General features: G+C 42.7%; 2 protein-coding genes across 2 annotated transcripts in view; both read left to right on the top strand.

The window, feature by feature from the left end:
* Nucleotides 1-17,503, top strand: part of LOC306757709 (uncharacterized protein) — a gene marked incomplete at its 3' end in the record, with an annotated part of 493,032 nt that overhangs the window by 145,934 nt on the left and 329,595 nt on the right. The gene's annotated exons all lie outside the window — the stretch shown is intronic.
* The window catches only part of klhdc8a (kelch domain containing 8A), a gene marked incomplete at both ends in the record, with an annotated part of 102,300 nt that overhangs the window by 30,869 nt on the left and 53,928 nt on the right, over nt 1-17,503 (top strand). The window lies entirely within an intron of this gene.

Below are 17,503 nucleotides of genomic sequence, written 5' to 3'. Positions count from 1 at the left end.
CCTCCAGTTAAGAAAGGTTCAGAGTGAAAGCGAAGTAAAACAAAGTCAGGGGCCACATTTGTTGTCTTCCTAATCAAATCGACTCTTCTGGTGGAAAGTCGATTTAAGGCTCAGAACAAAACAGCGTCATTTTTTTCTCGGCGCCTCGAGAACAAGAAGAAAGTTCCGGCTTCTCGTGGACGATGTAAGGCCTGCCAGGCAACATAAGAAATATCTTCACCTCAACATTTTTTTTATGTGTCCACTAGTGGACTACATGCTCTGAACATGACTTTTACTATATATATTGTTTCTATTGTTCATTGGAATAAAATCTAGAAATGAACATAAAGAATGGTCTGAAACTGATGTGTTTCGACACGTTTGCTCACGCCTCAGTCTCTGTGCTCTCACGTCCCATCTGGCGGATATTCAAGCCTTTAAACATACAGAAAATATTGTAAATGAAACTAAACAAGGTGTTCAGTGATGGCTGAACCCAGCAATGCACTAAAGTCCATCAGTATAATTGAGGAAGAAAAATACAACACTGCAACATCACCTTTCTTCCATCTAAACTGAGAAAACAGGTAATTACACACTAATTAACATAAAGACTAAAAAACCCTCTATAATAAAGGTTCACAGACTTCATGCAGATGTACTTTGTTTCAGTGTTTGCTTCTGTAAGTTTGAGTTTTACTTCCAGTCTGTAATCAATCCTCACATTTTACAGCTACATGTATTCTGAGCTGTTCTTTGGTGTTACTAATGCTTTTTTCACCATGATGGATTGTCGTTGTGGAATAAAAGAGTGTTGTCATGTGGGCACAGGTTTTAACCTTTAACCCCAGATGTTTTCATTTGATTTGTTTTTAAATTACTGAATACATTTTTACAATCATTTTCTTTCCAGTCTTTTATAGTTTTTCTAACCTTTATTTTCCAGTATTTATTTTAATTTGACATGATTATAAATGCATCCAGGCTTTAACCCTTTAATGCATCATGTCCATGACAGTGGACACCTATTTTACAGCTGTTTTCTGGTACATTTAAAAGTGAAGACGGTATATTTGCAATTTTACAGTGTACATTAGTTAAACCACACAACATACTGCCACTCACCAAAGAAAAAACTCATTTAGTAATGAAAAGTTCATACATACACCTATGTGTAGTTACGAAATTTACCTCAGTTATAAACAGAACAAGAAATTTTCATATAATATAGATATGACATTGTATTATTTTGTAAATATTTCTATGGGAAAGTTAAAACAAAAACAATCTTTTGAAACTGAAGCGTGATGTTTCCATGTGTGACTGGTTATGCTTTGGACCCTGCTACCACCATAGAAGTTACTGTGCGTTGTGTGAATGACCAAAGAAACCAGCACTGCCATTCAGCCCAAACCAATGACGTGTTTATTCTGCACAAAATGACAAGGAAGTGCAACCATGTGAGGAGCAGCAACACATGCAGCCAACCCAGCACTCCTGCCCGTGACATGAAACCTCGTTTAAGCCAGACAAGAGGGCGAGCGCCACGCATGCGTTGTCGGCTAGCTAACACACAAACTGCTTGACAGGAAATTTAAAACTTTATGATAAACTTTTCCTTCTCCACCATCTCTTATTGCAAACAAACACAACATTAAACTTAGAAGATCAGTTTTCTCACATTCGTTCTTTTAAAGATTTAAAAGCAAATTAAAAAGCGCTCCAAACAGGCTTTCCTTCCTCCGCTGCAGCTGGAAGCAGACTGAAGGAGGAAGCGCTGCACAAGTGACGATGCCATGAGTAGATACAAGCGTTTATTGAAGCGATGAAGCTCAATTAATTTTTCAATTAAAAAAAAGTAGAAACATAATAAAACAAAATACGGCATAAAAATTAAATAAATGAAAAAATTATAAAACAAATGAAGGATTTTTGGTTAAATGAATCACATTTTTCTACATATTACACATGCAGATGTGATGTTTCCATGCAGACGTGATGTTTCCATCTAGACCTGATGTTTCCATGGAGACGTGATGTTTCCATGCAGACGTGATGTTTCCATGGAGACGTGATGTTTCCATGCAGACATGATGTTTCCATGGAGACGTGATGTTTCCATCCAGACATGATGTTTCCATGGAGACGTGATGTTTCCATCCAGACTTGATGTTTCCATGCAGACGTGATGTTTCCATCCAGACATGATGTTTCCATGGAGACGTGATGTTTCCATGCAGACGTGATGTTGTGGGAGTTAGATTTGATCCAAGGTCAACCTGGTAAACAATGATATCTGTTGAAGTAACATAGCAACTATGTCAACATCACCAGTCAGCTTGGACAGTGTATAATTAGCAACTTCTGACATGCCTTCCCATGGAAAGAAGTATCACTGCAGGGATGAGCCCTATATAAGTGACTGGCTTTCTCCTGAAAAAGGCCTTCCCCTTGTCCCACTGAAGCTGTGTTAGTCTGTAATAAATAAAGTCTCTTTCTGCCATCATCGGCTGCTGCCGTGTCCTCTCTGTAACATCAATAGCATAATATATTCCACTACAATGTTTCCATGTAGATGTGATGTTTCCATCCAGACGTGATGTTTCCATCCAGACGTGATGTTTCCATCCAGACGTGATGTTTCCATCCAGACGTGATGTTTCCATCCAGACGTGATGTTTCCATCCAGACGTGATGTTTCCATGTAGACGTGATGTTTCCATGTAGACGTGATGTTTCAATCCAGACGTGATGTTTCCATCCAGACGTGATGTTTCCATGTAGACGTGATGTTTCCATGTAGACGTGATGTTTCAATCCAGACGTGATGTTTCAATCCAGACGTGATGTTTCCATCCAGACGTGATGTTTCCATCCAGACGTGATGTTTCCATGTAGACGTGATGTTTCAATCCAGACGTGATGTTTCCATCCAGACGTGATGTTTCCATCCAGACGTGATGTTTCCATGTAGACGTGATGTTTCCATGTAGACGTGATGTTTCCATGTAGACGTGATGTTTCAATCCAGACGTGATGTTTCCATCCAGACGTGATGTTTCAATCCAGACGTGATGTTTCAATCCAGACGTGATGTTTCCATCCAGACATGATGTTTCCATGTAGATGTGATGTTTCCATCCAGACGTGATGTTTCAATCCAGACGTGATGTTTCCATCCAGACGTGATGTTTCAATCCAGACGTGATGTTTCCATCCAGACGTGATGTTTCCATCCAGACGTGATGTTTCCATCCAGACGTGATGTTTCAATCCAGACGTGATGTTTCCATCCAGACGTGATGTTTCCATGTAGATGTGATGTTTCCATCCAGACGTGATGTTTCCATGTAGATGTGATGTTTCCATCCAGACGTGATGTTTCCATGTAGATGTGATGCTTCCATCCAGACGTGATGTTTCCATGTAGATGTGATGTTTCCATCCAGACGTGATGTTTCAATCCAGACGTGATGTTTCCATGTAGACGTGATGTTTCAATCCAGACGTGATGTTTCCATGTAGACGTGATGTTTCAATCCAGACATGATGTTTCCATCCAGACGTGATGTTTCCATCCAGACATGATGTTTCCATCCAGACGTGATGTTTCAATCCAGACGTGATGTTTCCATCCAGACGTGATGTTTCCATCCAGACGTGATGTTTCCATGTAGACGTGATGTTTCCATGTAGATGTGATGTTTCCATCCAGACGTGATGTTTCCATGTAGATGTGATGTTTCCATCCAGACGTGATGTTTCCATGTAGATGTGATGTTTCCATCCAGACGTGATGTTTCAATCCAGACGTGATGTTTCCATCCAGACGTGATGTTTCAATCCAGACGTGATGTTTCCATCCAGACGTGATGTTTCCATCCAGACGTGATGTTTCCATCCAGACATGATGTTTCAATCCAGACGTGATGTTTCCATCCAGACGTGATGTTTCCATGTAGATGTGATGTTTCCATCCAGACGTGATGTTTCCATGTAGATGTGATGTTTCCATCCAGACGTGATGTTTCCATGTAGATGTGATGTTTCCATCCAGACGTGATGTTTCCATGTAGATGTGATGTTTCCATCCAGACGTGATGTTTCAATCCAGACGTGATGTTTCAATCCAGACGTGATGTTTCCATGTAGACGTGATGTTTCCATCCAGACGTGGTTTCAATCCAGACGTGATGTTTCCATCCAGACGTGATGTTTCAATCCAGACGTGATGTTTCCATCCAGACGTGATGTTTCCATCCAGACGTGATGTTTCCATGTAGACGTGATGTTTCCATCCAGACATGATGTTTCCATCCAGACGTGATGTTTCAATCCAGACGTGATGTTTCCATCCAGACGTGATGTTTCCATGTAGATGTGATGTTTCCACCCAGACGTGATGTTTCCATCCAGACGTGATGTTTCAATCCAGACGTGATGTTTCCATCCAGACGTGATGTTTCAATCCAGACGTGATGTTTCAATCCAGACGTGATGTTTCCATGTAGATGTGATGTTTCCACCCAGACGTGATGTTTCCATCCAGACGTGATGTTTCAATCCAGACGTGATGTTTCCATGTAGATGTGATGTTTCCATCCAGACGTGATGTTTCAATCCAGACGTGATGTTTCCATCCAGACGTGATGTTTCCATCCAGACGTGATGTTTCCATCCAGACATGATGTTTCAATCCAGACGTGATGTTTCCATCCAGACGTGATGTTTCCATGTAGATGTGATGTTTCCATCCAGACGTGATGTTTCCATGTAGATGTGATGTTTCCATCCAGGCGTGATGTTTCCATGTAGATGTGATGTTTCCATCCAGACGTGATGTTTCCATGTAGATGTGATGTTTCCATCCAGACGTGATGTTTCAATCCAGACGTGATGTTTCAATCCAGACGTGATGTTTCCATGTAGACGTGATGTTTCCATCCAGACGTGATGTTTCAATCCAGACGTGATGTTTCCATCCAGACGTGATGTTTCAATCCAGACATGATGTTTCCATCCAGACGTGATGTTTCCATCCAGACGTGATGTTTCCATCCAGACGTGATGTTTCCATGTAGACGTGATGTTTCCATCCAGACATGATGTTTCAATCCAGACGTGATGTTTCAATCCAGACGTGATGTTTCAATCCAGACGTGATGTTTCCATCCAGACGTGATGTTTCCATGTAGATGTGATGTTTCCACCCAGACGTGATGTTTCCATCCAGACGTGATGTTTCAATCCAGACGTGATGTTTCCATCCAGACGTGATGTTTCAATCCAGACGTGATGTTTCAATCCAGACGTGATGTTTCAATCCAGACGTGATGTTTCCATGTAGATGTGATGTTTCCACCCAGACGTGATGTTTCCATCCAGACGTGATGTTTCAATCCAGACGTGATGTTTCCATGTAGATGTGATGTTTCCATCCAGACGTGATGTTTCAATCCAGACGTGATGTTTCCATCCAGACGTGATGTTTCCATCCAGACGTGATGTTTAAATCCAGACGTGATGTTTCCATCCAGACGTGATGTTTAAATCCAGACGTGATGTTTCAATCCAGACGTGATGTTTCCATCCAGACGTGATGTTTAAATCCAGACGTGATGTTTCCATCCAGACGTGATGTTTCCATCCAGACGTGATGTTTCCATGTAGATGTGATGTTTCCATCCAGACGTGATGTTTCCATGTAGATGTGATGTTTCCATCCAGACGTGATGTTTCCATGTAGATGTGATGTTTCCATCCAGACGTGATGTTTCCATGTAGATGTGATGTTTCCATCCAGACGTGATGTTTCAATCCAGACGTGATGTTTCAATCCAGACGTGATGTTTCCATGTAGACGTGATGTTTCAATCCAGACGTGATGTTTCCATCCAGACGTGATGTTTCCATCCAGACGTGATGTTTCCATCCAGACGTGATGTTTCCATGTAGATGTGATGTTTCCATCCAGACGTGATGTTTCAATCCAGACGTGATGTTTCAATCCAGACGTGATGTTTCCATGTAGACGTGATGTTTCAATCCAGACGTGATGTTTCCATGTAGACGTGATGTTTCCATCCAGACGTGATGTTTCCATGTAGACGTGATGTTTCCATGTAGATGTGATGTTTCCATCCAGACGTGATGTTTCCATGTAGATGTGATGTTTCCATCCAGACGTGATGTTTCCATGTAGATGTGATGTTTCCATCCAGACGTGATGTTTCAATCCAGACGTGATGTTTCAATCCAGACGTGATGTTTCCATGTAGACGTGATGTTTCAATCCAGACGTGATGTTTCCATGTAGACGTGATGTTTCCATCCAGACGTGATGTTTCCATGTAGACGTGATGTTTCCATGTAGATGTGATGTTTCCATCCAGACGTGATGTTTCCATGTAGATGTGATGTTTCCATCCAGACGTGATGTTTCCATGTAGATGTGATGTTTCCATCCAGACGTGATGTTTCCATGTAGATGTGATGTTTCCATCCAGACGTGATGTTTCCATGTAGACGTGATGTTTCCATCCAGACGTGATGTTTCCATGTAGACGTGATGTTTCCATGTAGATGTGATGTTTCCATCCAGACGTGATGTTTCCATGTAGACGTGATGTTTCCATCCAGACGTGATGTTTCAATCCAGACGTGATGTTTCCATCCAGACGTGATGTTTCAATCCAGACGTGATGTTTCCATCCAGACGTGATGTTTCCATCCAGACGTGATGTTTCCATCCAGACGTGATGTTTCAATCCAGACGTGATGTTTCCATCCAGACGTGATGTTTCCATGTAGATGTGATGTTTCCATCCAGACGTGATGTTTCCATGTAGATGTGATGTTTCCATCCAGACGTGATGTTTCCATGTAGATGTGATGTTTCCATCCAGACGTGATGTTTCCATGTAGATGTGATGTTTCCATCCAGACGTGATGTTTCAATCCAGACGTGATGTTTCAATCCAGACGTGATGTTTCAATCCAGACGTGATATTTCCATGTAGACGTGATGTTTCCATCCAGACGTGATGTTTCAATCCAGACGTGATGTTTCCATCCAGACGTGATGTTTCCATGTAGACGTGATGTTTCAATCCAGACATGATGTTTCCATCCAGACGTGATGTTTCCATCCAGACGTGATGTTTCCATGTAGACGTGATGTTTCCATGTAGACGTGATGTTTCCATCCAGACGTGATGTTTCAATCCAGACGTGAAGTTTCCATCCAGACGTGAAGTTTCCATCCAGACGTGATGTTTCCATCCAGACGTGATGTTTCCATCCAGACGTGATGTTTCCATGTAGACGTGATGTTTCCATCCAGACGTGATGTTTCAATCCAGACGTGATGTTTCAATCCAGACGTGATGTTTCAATCCAGACGTGATGTTTCCATCCAGACGTGATGTTTCCATGTAGATGTGATGTTTCCATCCAGACGTGATGTTTCCATGTAGATGTGATGTTTCCACCCAGACGTGATGTTTCCATCCAGACGTGATGTTTCAATCCAGACGTGATGTTTCCACCCAGACGTGATGTTTCCATCCAGACGTGATGTTTCAATCCAGACGTGATGTTTCAATCCAGACGTGATGTTTCCATGTAGATGTGATGTTTCCACCCAGACGTGATGTTTCCATCCAGACGTGATGTTTCAATCCAGACGTGATGTTTCCATGTAGATGTGATGTTTCCATCCAGACGTGATGTTTCCATGTAGATGTGATGTTTCCATCCAGACGTGATGTTTCCATGTAGATGTGATGTTTCCACCCAGACGTGATGTTTCCATGCAGACGTGATGTTTCAATCCAGACGTGATGTTTCAATCCAGACGTGATGTTTCCATGTAGATGTGATGTTTCCACCCAGACGTGATGTTTCCATCCAGACGTGATGTTTCCATCCAGACGTGATGTTTCCATCCAGACGTGATGTTTCCATCCAGACGTGATGTTTCAATCCAGACGTGATGTTTCAATCCAGACGTGATGTTTCCATGTAGATGTGATGTTTCCACCCAGACGTGATGTTTCCATCCAGACGTGATGTTTCAATCCAGACGTGATGTTTCCACCCAGACGTGATGTTTCCATCCAGACGTGATGTTTCCATCCAGACGTGATGTTTAAATCCAGACGTGATGTTTCCATCCAGACGTGATGTTTAAATCCAGACGTGATGTTTCAATCCAGACGTGATGTTTCCATCCAGACGTGATGTTTCCATCCAGACGTGATGTTTAAATCCAGACGTGATGTTTCCATCCAGACGTGATGTTTCCATCCAGACGTGATGTTTCCATCCAGACGTGATGTTTAAATCCAGACGTGATGTTTCCATCCAGACGTGATGTTTCCATCCAGACGTGATGTTTAAATCCAGACGTGATGTTTCCATCCAGACGTGATGTTTCCATCCAGACGTGATGTTTCCATCCATCTCGCATCAATAGCATAGAATATTCACAACAATGTTTTCATGGAGACGTGATGTTTTCAGCTGAGGCTAAAATGATGTAAAATGAATGTATGAAGAGATAAAGCAGCATAAAGAGCAACCTGAAGATTGTAGAAATAACACACATCTCAGCAGTGACCAAGCCTTTAATCATATGCATATCATTCTCTCACATCTGAAACACACACAGACACACACACAACACACACTGTTTTCATGTTTCCACACTTGTTCATGCTACTATCTACCTGCTATCGTCACTAAAGCACCTCCACCTCAGCTGCATCACAAACGCCTTTTTGGCTTTATTTCCGCCATAGAGGATCATTATTTTCTTGCTTTTCTCATCACTTGTTGATCTTTGACTGCTCCTGATTGGACGTTACCGTCAGTTTAAGCAGTGATAGTGATCTTAATGAGGACGCAATTAATAATGGTGTTATCATGGATCATTGTGGATTTAGCTCATGGAGGGTCGGATCTACTAAGATTCTGACTTGCGAGTAGTACCGTATTTTTTGGGTCATACGGCATACTTAAAAGCATAAATCGGTGGTGCGTCTTTTAACCTGGTGCACCTTATGTGTGTGCTGAATCTCAAAAATGTGTGATTTTAGTAAGTGCTCTGCTTGGTTGACTGCAAAACCTGCTGTCATAGTGCAGGCACTAAATGAAAGTAATACAATGAGAATGTGAAAAGAGTGGCTGAGAGAGGTGTATGTAAAGAGACTGGATGGGTTGATCCACAACTCCATGCATGCCCATATCACCGCTACAGTGAAAAATCACGAAAGAGGACGAACGAAAGAACTACAACAGCTGGACATTAGTGTAAACAGCGAGTATAAAGCTAAGTTGTGAGCTTCATGGGAGTGGTCGATGAAAGACAGCGAAGACACCTTCACAGAGACTGGGAGGCGGCGTCGAGCGAGTTACACCACCATATGTTAGTGGATTCTGGATTCCTGGACTAATGTATCTCCATTGATTGTTGTCCGGACTTTTGCAAAAACCAGAATCACCGTTGAACATCCACCCAGCAACGACTCTGACAATAAAAAGACAGTGTCCACTATGCTTGATGGCGAATTTGCCCAGCTGTTCAATTCTGACACAGAAGATGAGGACTTTGACTGATTCAAAAAAAGTGTGTGTGTATTTTAAATAAGTACCAGTTCTGTTGTATAAAGTTTAACCAACACTCACTGTTTTGCTTTTGTTACTTTGTTTTATGTGTAAATCGGACCTAAACCTCTGTGAGGATACCCCACTTTCAGGGTCACCACTTCCGCTGTTTGAAGAGTGCTGGGCTGACGTGCTGACGTGCTGACGTTGTGGTAACGTATTGTGTCATTTCCTGTTTCCCTAGCATGTGTCTCTGCGAATTGCTACGAGCCGTTGGCTCCTTTAACCTCTTTCTAACTGCTATCTATTGTTAACCAACCACTCACTTTTGTGGTCAAAATCTTCCCAAACCACTGTTCTATATATTGCATTTATTTTCGGGATCTTTGGCTTTCTGTTTACTGACTTAAACAGCTCAAGCACTCGGTTTTAGCATGGCTGCTAGCTCTCTTCCCACACCCCGGTCCCCTGCCTTTTTTTGCTCGGTGTGTCTGATGTTTAGCTACTCCTCCGCCTCCTTTAGTGATAACGGTAGGTGTATTAAGTGTAGCAGCTTGGCAGCTTTGGAGGCGAGGCTCTGTGAGTTAGAAGCCCAGCTCCGCACTCAGTTAGGGAAGCAGATAGCTAGCAAGCCCCGATTAACCAGTGTGGAGCTGCCAGCCACGGCAGCTAGCCCACCTAGCGGTCCCTCAGCAGTTCCCGCGCAGCCGGGAGCCGAGGCGGGCTGGACGACGGTCAGGCGGAAGCGTAGCCCCAAACCAAAACCCACTGGCCACCACCGACCTGTTCACGTTTCTAACAGATTTTCCCCGCTCGGCGACACACCCGCTGAGGCAGAAACCCTGATTATAGGTAGTTCCATAGTCAGAAACGTGGCTCTAGAGACACCGGGGACCATAGTCAAATGCATTCCTGGGGCCAGAGCGGGCGACGTCGAATCGTATCTGAAACTGCTGGCTAAGGCTAAACATAAATACCGTAAGATTGTAATTCACGTCGGCGGTAACGACACCCGGTTACGCCAATCGGAGGTCACTAAAATTAATGTTGCTTCAGTGTGTAACTTTGCCAAGAGCATGTCGGACTCCGTAGTTTTCTCTGGTCCCTTGCCAAATTTAATCAGCGATGACATGTTTAGCCGCATGTCATCCTTCAACCGCTGGTTGTCTAGGTGGTGTCCCGATAACAACGTGGGTTTTATAGATAATTGGAGCGCTTTTTGGGGAAAGCCTGGTCTTATTAGGAGAGATGGCATCCATCCCACGTTGGATGGAGCCGCTCTCTTATCTAGCAATATGGACTCTTTTATTAGTCAGCTAAATTGACAACTCAGGGTTGGGACCAGGAGGCAGAATTGTAGTCCTACACACTTTTCTGCAGCTAAACTTAAAACTAACTATAAATCCTTTGAATTCCTGACATTAAATTTATCTCATCCAAAATGGAATTGAGAGAAACCGCTCCTTTTAGCATTAGTGTATCGCCCACCTGGACCTTACTCCGAGTTTCTGACCCAATTCTCTGATCTCTTGTCTGAGTTAGTGCTGACTACTGATAAGGTCATTGTACTAGGTGATTTTAATATTCATGTTGACCATGAAAATGATAGTTTAAACATTTCCTTTAGCTTTATTCTAAACTCAGTTGGGTTTTCACAAAATGTCCATGGAGCCACTCACTCTCATGGTCATACTCTTGATCTGGTTCTAACATCTGGTATTGAGACTGATAAGCTCAAAGTATTTCCTCAAAACCCTGTCTCGTCCGATCACTTCTTATTAACCTTTGAATTCACTTTATTTGATTACTCACTGACCAAAAATAAATTCTACTATAGTAGATGTTTATCAGACAATAATACAAAATTTAAACAATCAATTGAATCAATTTTTTCACATCTACCATGTGTTAGCATGACTGAGAGTCCCCCTTTAAGCCTTACTCCTGCTCAGATTGATCAACATGCTGATACTATAACAGCTTCAATGCGTACAACCTTGGATAATGTTGCTCCCCTAAAGAAGAAGAAATTGGGTAAGATTATGAAGGCTCCCTGGTTTAATTCCCAGCTTCGAGCTCTAAAACAGGCGTCAAGGCGTTTGGAAAACAAAAGGTGATCATCAGGATTGGAGGAGATTGGAGGACTTGTGTCCGTACTTATCTTACTTGATCTTAGTGCTGCATTTGATACAGTCGATCATAACATTCTGTTACAAAGACTAGAACAGGTGATTGGAATTACAGGTACAGCGTTAAGCTGGTTTAAATCATATTTATCTGATAGACTTCAGTTTGTTCATGTAAATGACAAGTCCTCCTCCCAAACTACAGTAAGTCATGGAGTTCCTCAAGGTTCTGTACTTGGACCAATACTCTTCACACTATATATGCTCCCTTTAGGCAAAATTATTAGACAGCATGGAATAAACTTTCATTGTTATGCAGATGATACTCAGATATACTTATCTGCTACAAAATTGTCTCATAAAGACTTGGATGTCTAGAAATTTTCTCCTCTTAAACTCAGACAAGACTGAAGTAATACTTACTTGTGGTTCCTAGAGTCTCAAAGAGCCGAGCAGGAGGCAGAGCCTTTGGTTATCATGCCCCTCTCTTATGGAATAAGCTCCCAGTTAGTGTTAGGGAAGCAGACACCCTCCCCACCTTTAAGACTAGGCTGAAGACTTATCTTTTTGATAAGTCCTATAGCTAGGGATGGTTAGCATCCCTTAGTTATGCTGCTATAGGTTTAGACTGCTGAGGGACATTTCTTGATACACTCTCTCTATCTTTGTTTGTCTCTGTTAAAAGGGAGTTTTTTCCTTTCCACTGTCGCCAGTGTGCTTGCTCAGGATGGGAGATTGAGTTGGAGCCTCCAACTCAGTCTGTTGGTTTCCTTATATAGGGTGTTATGAATTGGCTTTCATTATGTTTTGGGTTTTTTTTCTATGTCAAGCATCTTGAGATGGCATTGCGGTGATTTATTTATTGATTTGATAAATAAAGTTGAATTGAATTACTTTAGTTTTAGCATGCGTCCAATAACGCAGTGCGCTTTATGTATGACCTGAAGACAAAGATAGACTCCTTAGTTGAGGCTGCGCCTTATAATGTAGTGCCCCTTGGTAATCTGCGTGTGATTGTAGAACTCTGTGTGTAGGGTGAACGTGGTTTGTAACTTTACTAAGAGTGATGTGTAAATAGGCAGCAGGTGCAAACGTGTTACAAACTATTTAAATGAAGGTTTGCACATTTCATGGTTTGCAGCAAGGTGAGTTTGGAGAGAAAACATGACCTACAGCAAAGAAATGGGACACGCAAATGCTGTATGGAAGCAAATTTATGAAAAAGTTAATGCTGTCAGTAAAACGATGTGAACAGAGGATGAAGATATTAGACTATATAGAGACATTAAAAAGTGAACAAAAGAAAAATCAGTGTATCATAAACCAGTTTCAAGTGTGGGGTGATGTTGTCACGACAGGCGGTGGGGATGGTGAAGGTGTGGACCCTGAAATGATCGGAGAAAGGACCCAAAAGCAGCACAAGAGATCTGGGCAGGTTAACAGTCTTTACTTTAGCCACTTGGTGAGGTTCAGTGCTGGAGTTGAACTCTGGTTCCCAATGAGTAGAGCAGAGTAACTTTCCTCTGGGCCGACAGAGTAGACACCTAGCACAACAAGGTGAGGGAAGATCCACAACTCACGGTTGGGGGTCCTCCAGGACAGAAACCCAGTAACCACTGGGGAGCAGGCTCCAAGGGCAAGGCAGGAAGCAGAAGTCGGGGACGGATCAGGTCGGTAACGGGCAGGCAATTGTGGTCGGAGTGCTGGAAGGTCAGGCATGAGAGCAATGACAATCTGGCAGTGAGTGAATGGTGGAGGCTGCATATATGCGCAGGCTGAACTGATGGGGATTGTGAACAGGTGGCAGAGGCAGGTGAGAGCAGTGAACTGATTAGGGGTGTGGCAAGCAGCAATGCTGGAGGAAGCAAGGCTGATTGTGACAGACCCAAAGGCAGAGACAAGGGAACAGAGATGTAGGTTCGAGACTGATTTATTTTCCACGGGAGGAACCCAGGAGACTAACAAGCAAACCAAAGAACTAAAGGATCCCGTGCCCAAAAACTGAAACTGAGGGGAACTGAAAATGCATCGGGGAACCAAACAAGAAACAGGTGTACGAATGAACTGAAACCAGACCAGGTGAACTTAATGAACAGGAAATCAATAAAGCTAAAAAAAACAAAAACAAACGAGAACCAAACAGGAAAAGCTACAAAATAAAACAGGAAACCCAAAACCAAGCAGCAAAAATCAAATCATGACAGATGTACTGTCACCTTACAGAAAGAAAGAAAACATGATGAAAATGACACAGTCTCTTGTTTCTAATGAAAGCCTCATTTATTTCTACAGAGGATTTCATAAACTGACCCACCTACAAGCCGGCCGTCTGAAAACTCACCAGCTCGCAGCTCGGAGAACAGAAGCTGTTTTTGGAAAATAAAAGAGCCATGCACTAACCTGAGATGTTTGCACATGGTCACAATCATTTGCTCTGATCAAGACTTGTTTGGTCTCACTTAATGACTTCAGAGTTAAGTCATTGAAGTCATCACATTGCTAAATGCTAAAGATAATAGGCCTTTAGTAGATCCAGACTCTGAACAAACACTACCTGTTGTGGCTGCATTGTAATATAAATGCCTGAAAAACCAAAAGGATAAGCTATCCATCACAATTTACCCCAGAGAATTACACTCTAATGTTCCTGTGAAACTGATGATGATACAAGTGATAACACTTGGAGATTACTGCCATCTAGCAGGCTTTTAAGGGTTATTCTTTTCATATCCTAAATAAGATGCTTTCTTGAAGATCTGCAATGTAAAATTTATAAATTCTGCAATGCAAAGTCATAAACGTTTCTGTTTTTCTGTTTTTTACCCGCAGATTAAAGTAGGTGTCCATATGTCATGGCATCCATGAGCACTAACCTGCAGAAAGAGGTTTTACAATGGAAACTTGTCCATTCTTCTCATATTTCTGTGCACACAGTCCTAAAAGGCAAACAGAATGACTAATCCCCCACCTGTTACAGACACCCCAGGTGAAAAGATTGAGAAGAGAAGGAAAGAGAAATGGGAAAGCAAGAATCAATAAGTCATTCTAGACAGCGGGCTTCACGATCATACTTTGGGATCGGTCGAATGGAAGCCAAATAAAGCAGAACACGCAACAATAACATTAATATATGATAATGGGAGAAAGTCTGATGTATGTGTGTGTGTGTGTGTGTGTGTGAGTATGAGAGAGAGAGACAGAGAGAGAGACAAAGTAACAAAAGGCAAAATAGAGGACACCTTCCAACACACACCTGCATGACACTAACACACATTATTGCACATGCAAACACACAAACATAAGGTAAGGGTAACCATTCCTCGCTTCTCCTATCGCATTTTGGTTGAGATGAGATGGGAGATGAGGTGTTGAGGTTTGGGGGTGGGGTGTAGGTTGATGATGAGGGGCGCTTCAAATGATCCAGAAACAGATTGTTTTCTTCTCCATCTGCAGCAACGTTTCTCCACACGTGCACATGGTCATGCAATCTGCTGCTGTATTATATTACCCCTCCAGGCCGTATCAGACGCACGCCTGTTAGCAGAGGTTGCATTGTTGGCTCAGTACAACATGCACACAGACTCGGACACACACACAAAAGGCGTTCAGTTCAGCCAAAATACCAAGGGGAATATTTTCTCCTTTTCTTCCTCAGACAGATATCTCCAAACCTGGACCAATAAAACCCAAACAGCAGTTTGTTCATTTCCATGACTGTAAGTAGTTGTTGGAGCTCAGGAAGTCTGGCTGGATGTTCAAACCTTCATCTGTCCAGCTGGTAGTTTAACTGGTATTTCCAGCTGGAAGTAAGCCACACAGTTTCTTGACAGGTGTAGCCTGCAGAAACCAAACAAACTTTGGGAGCTTTTAATTAACATTTTCTTGTCCCCATCTTGGTGTAGTGGGAACGGGTTGTGTGTGGGTGGTAAGCTAACCTGGTAGCTACATAGCAAAACCGTGGTGATAAGTAACTGGTACTGGATTTCTACAGTGCGCTTCATTTCTTAAAATGACCAAAACCCGGTTGGATGGCTACTGCCTCATCATACATGAATAAAACAGAAGCTACACAAGCCGATACTATGAGATCGGGAACCAAAATGAGCAGAGCATTCTTATCGAAAAAATCTCCATCCATTCTTCACGAAGCAACGTCCCAATCTGCTGGGCACTGTGTGATATAGCTTGTTAGGTTCTGGTGCTCCTGACAGTTGTTGGCTTTGTCCTCCCCCAGGGGGGGCAGGAGTAACCCTATGTTGGGCTTTGGTACAGATGTAGCAGTTAATACATCTACTGATCTTCCTCCCTTATTATCCTCTCCCTTCCATCCCATACCCCAACCTCCCAAATACCCCTTCCATCCATCCAGCCCAGTACACCACCTCCTCCCCCTCTCCAATCCTGTGCACACACACAAACACCCACATACTCACCCCCATTATTACCCCGCCCCTACGTCCCACAACCACCCACCCAAGGGGGCTAGCCAGGCCGGCAGGGGCAAGCACAAGACCCAGATCCAACAACCATCCCCCCTGTCCTACCCCCTGAATATGCAGCAACCTGGGTGTACCTAGCGCCAGCAGATCTCCCTGCAACAGAGCCAGCTGAGACACCAAGCCAAAAGAGAAATCCCCCAAGCCTGAAAGCGGTGTCCAGGAAACAGGAGTGTGTGAAGACTCTCCCGTCTCCAGCTTCCCATGCTCAGGAGTGTTAGATAGATAGATAGATAGATAGATAGATAGATAGATAGATAGATAGATAGATAGATAGATAGATTGCTTCTTAATGGTAGAGTAGTCTATAATATCAATAAGCCTGTGTGTATTAACCCCTTAAGCGGCGGCGGCCGTGGTACGTTTTTTTAAAAATATTTTTTTATATTTCATCCTACAATATCTTAGACGTTTCCTATTTCAATAAAACCATGCATGATGCACTGGCATGCTCTCCCCTTCTGATTGACCCCATTTTTGACCAACTGGATTGATTCATGGTCTTTCCTTAGCCAATAATATCCACTGAGTGTCAACCCAAGTGGCCTGACAATCACATACTTTTTCGCTTCCAGACCTGGTCTATCAGCTCTGATGCCAGTTCTTTTTTTTTTTCTTTTTGTCTTGTCCAGCATTTAAGCAAGCAGAATGATGGTCTGGATGCTGTGTTCTGCTGAGCAAATTTACTTTGCCAAGGGGAGCATTACTGGTATGATGGTCCCCTTGATTTTCTGGATTTTTATTTTATTTCTTTATTTATTTTGTGGAAATTTTTGAGTTTCTACTGCTGGACCAGACCAGAAAGGATAGGAGCAACAGAAAGACCAAGGGAAAGAAAACACCTCGTAGAGAGAGAGTAAAAGAGAGAGATTGAAAGAGAAAGAAGGAAAAAACAGACCTTTGGATAAACATACGCATATACACCCATACGCATTTGCCTGTATGTATGTAACTACATATTCACACACACATAGACACAAACAGGCCAATCTTAGATTCTTATTCCCCCTGCAGAGGACTAGACTATCAAGTGTTTAGAGCACCATAAACAATCAGGTTAAATATTAATGGGAGACAAAGAAAACTTGCTGCTGTTAGTGAATAAACCTGCAGACGACTCAGTGACTGTGTCACATGCAGAACATACAGAGTGGAACGTGTTCAGAGAAGATCATGCCAGTGTGACCCTGCCCACAAAAAAGCAAGAAGTAGGCCAGGAGGACCCCGAGACCCGGATCACCAGCAGCCACCCCCAAGCACATGATCCAACCACCCCACCCCCGGAGCCAGCTA

Source organism: Telmatherina bonti, assembly GCF_933228915.1.
Source record: "Telmatherina bonti genome assembly, chromosome: 6".
NCBI classification, from domain to species: Eukaryota; Metazoa; Chordata; class Actinopteri; order Atheriniformes; family Telmatherinidae; genus Telmatherina; species Telmatherina bonti.
The sequence above is the reverse complement of the archived record's forward strand: the minus strand, read 5'-3'. Positions and strand labels throughout refer to the sequence as shown.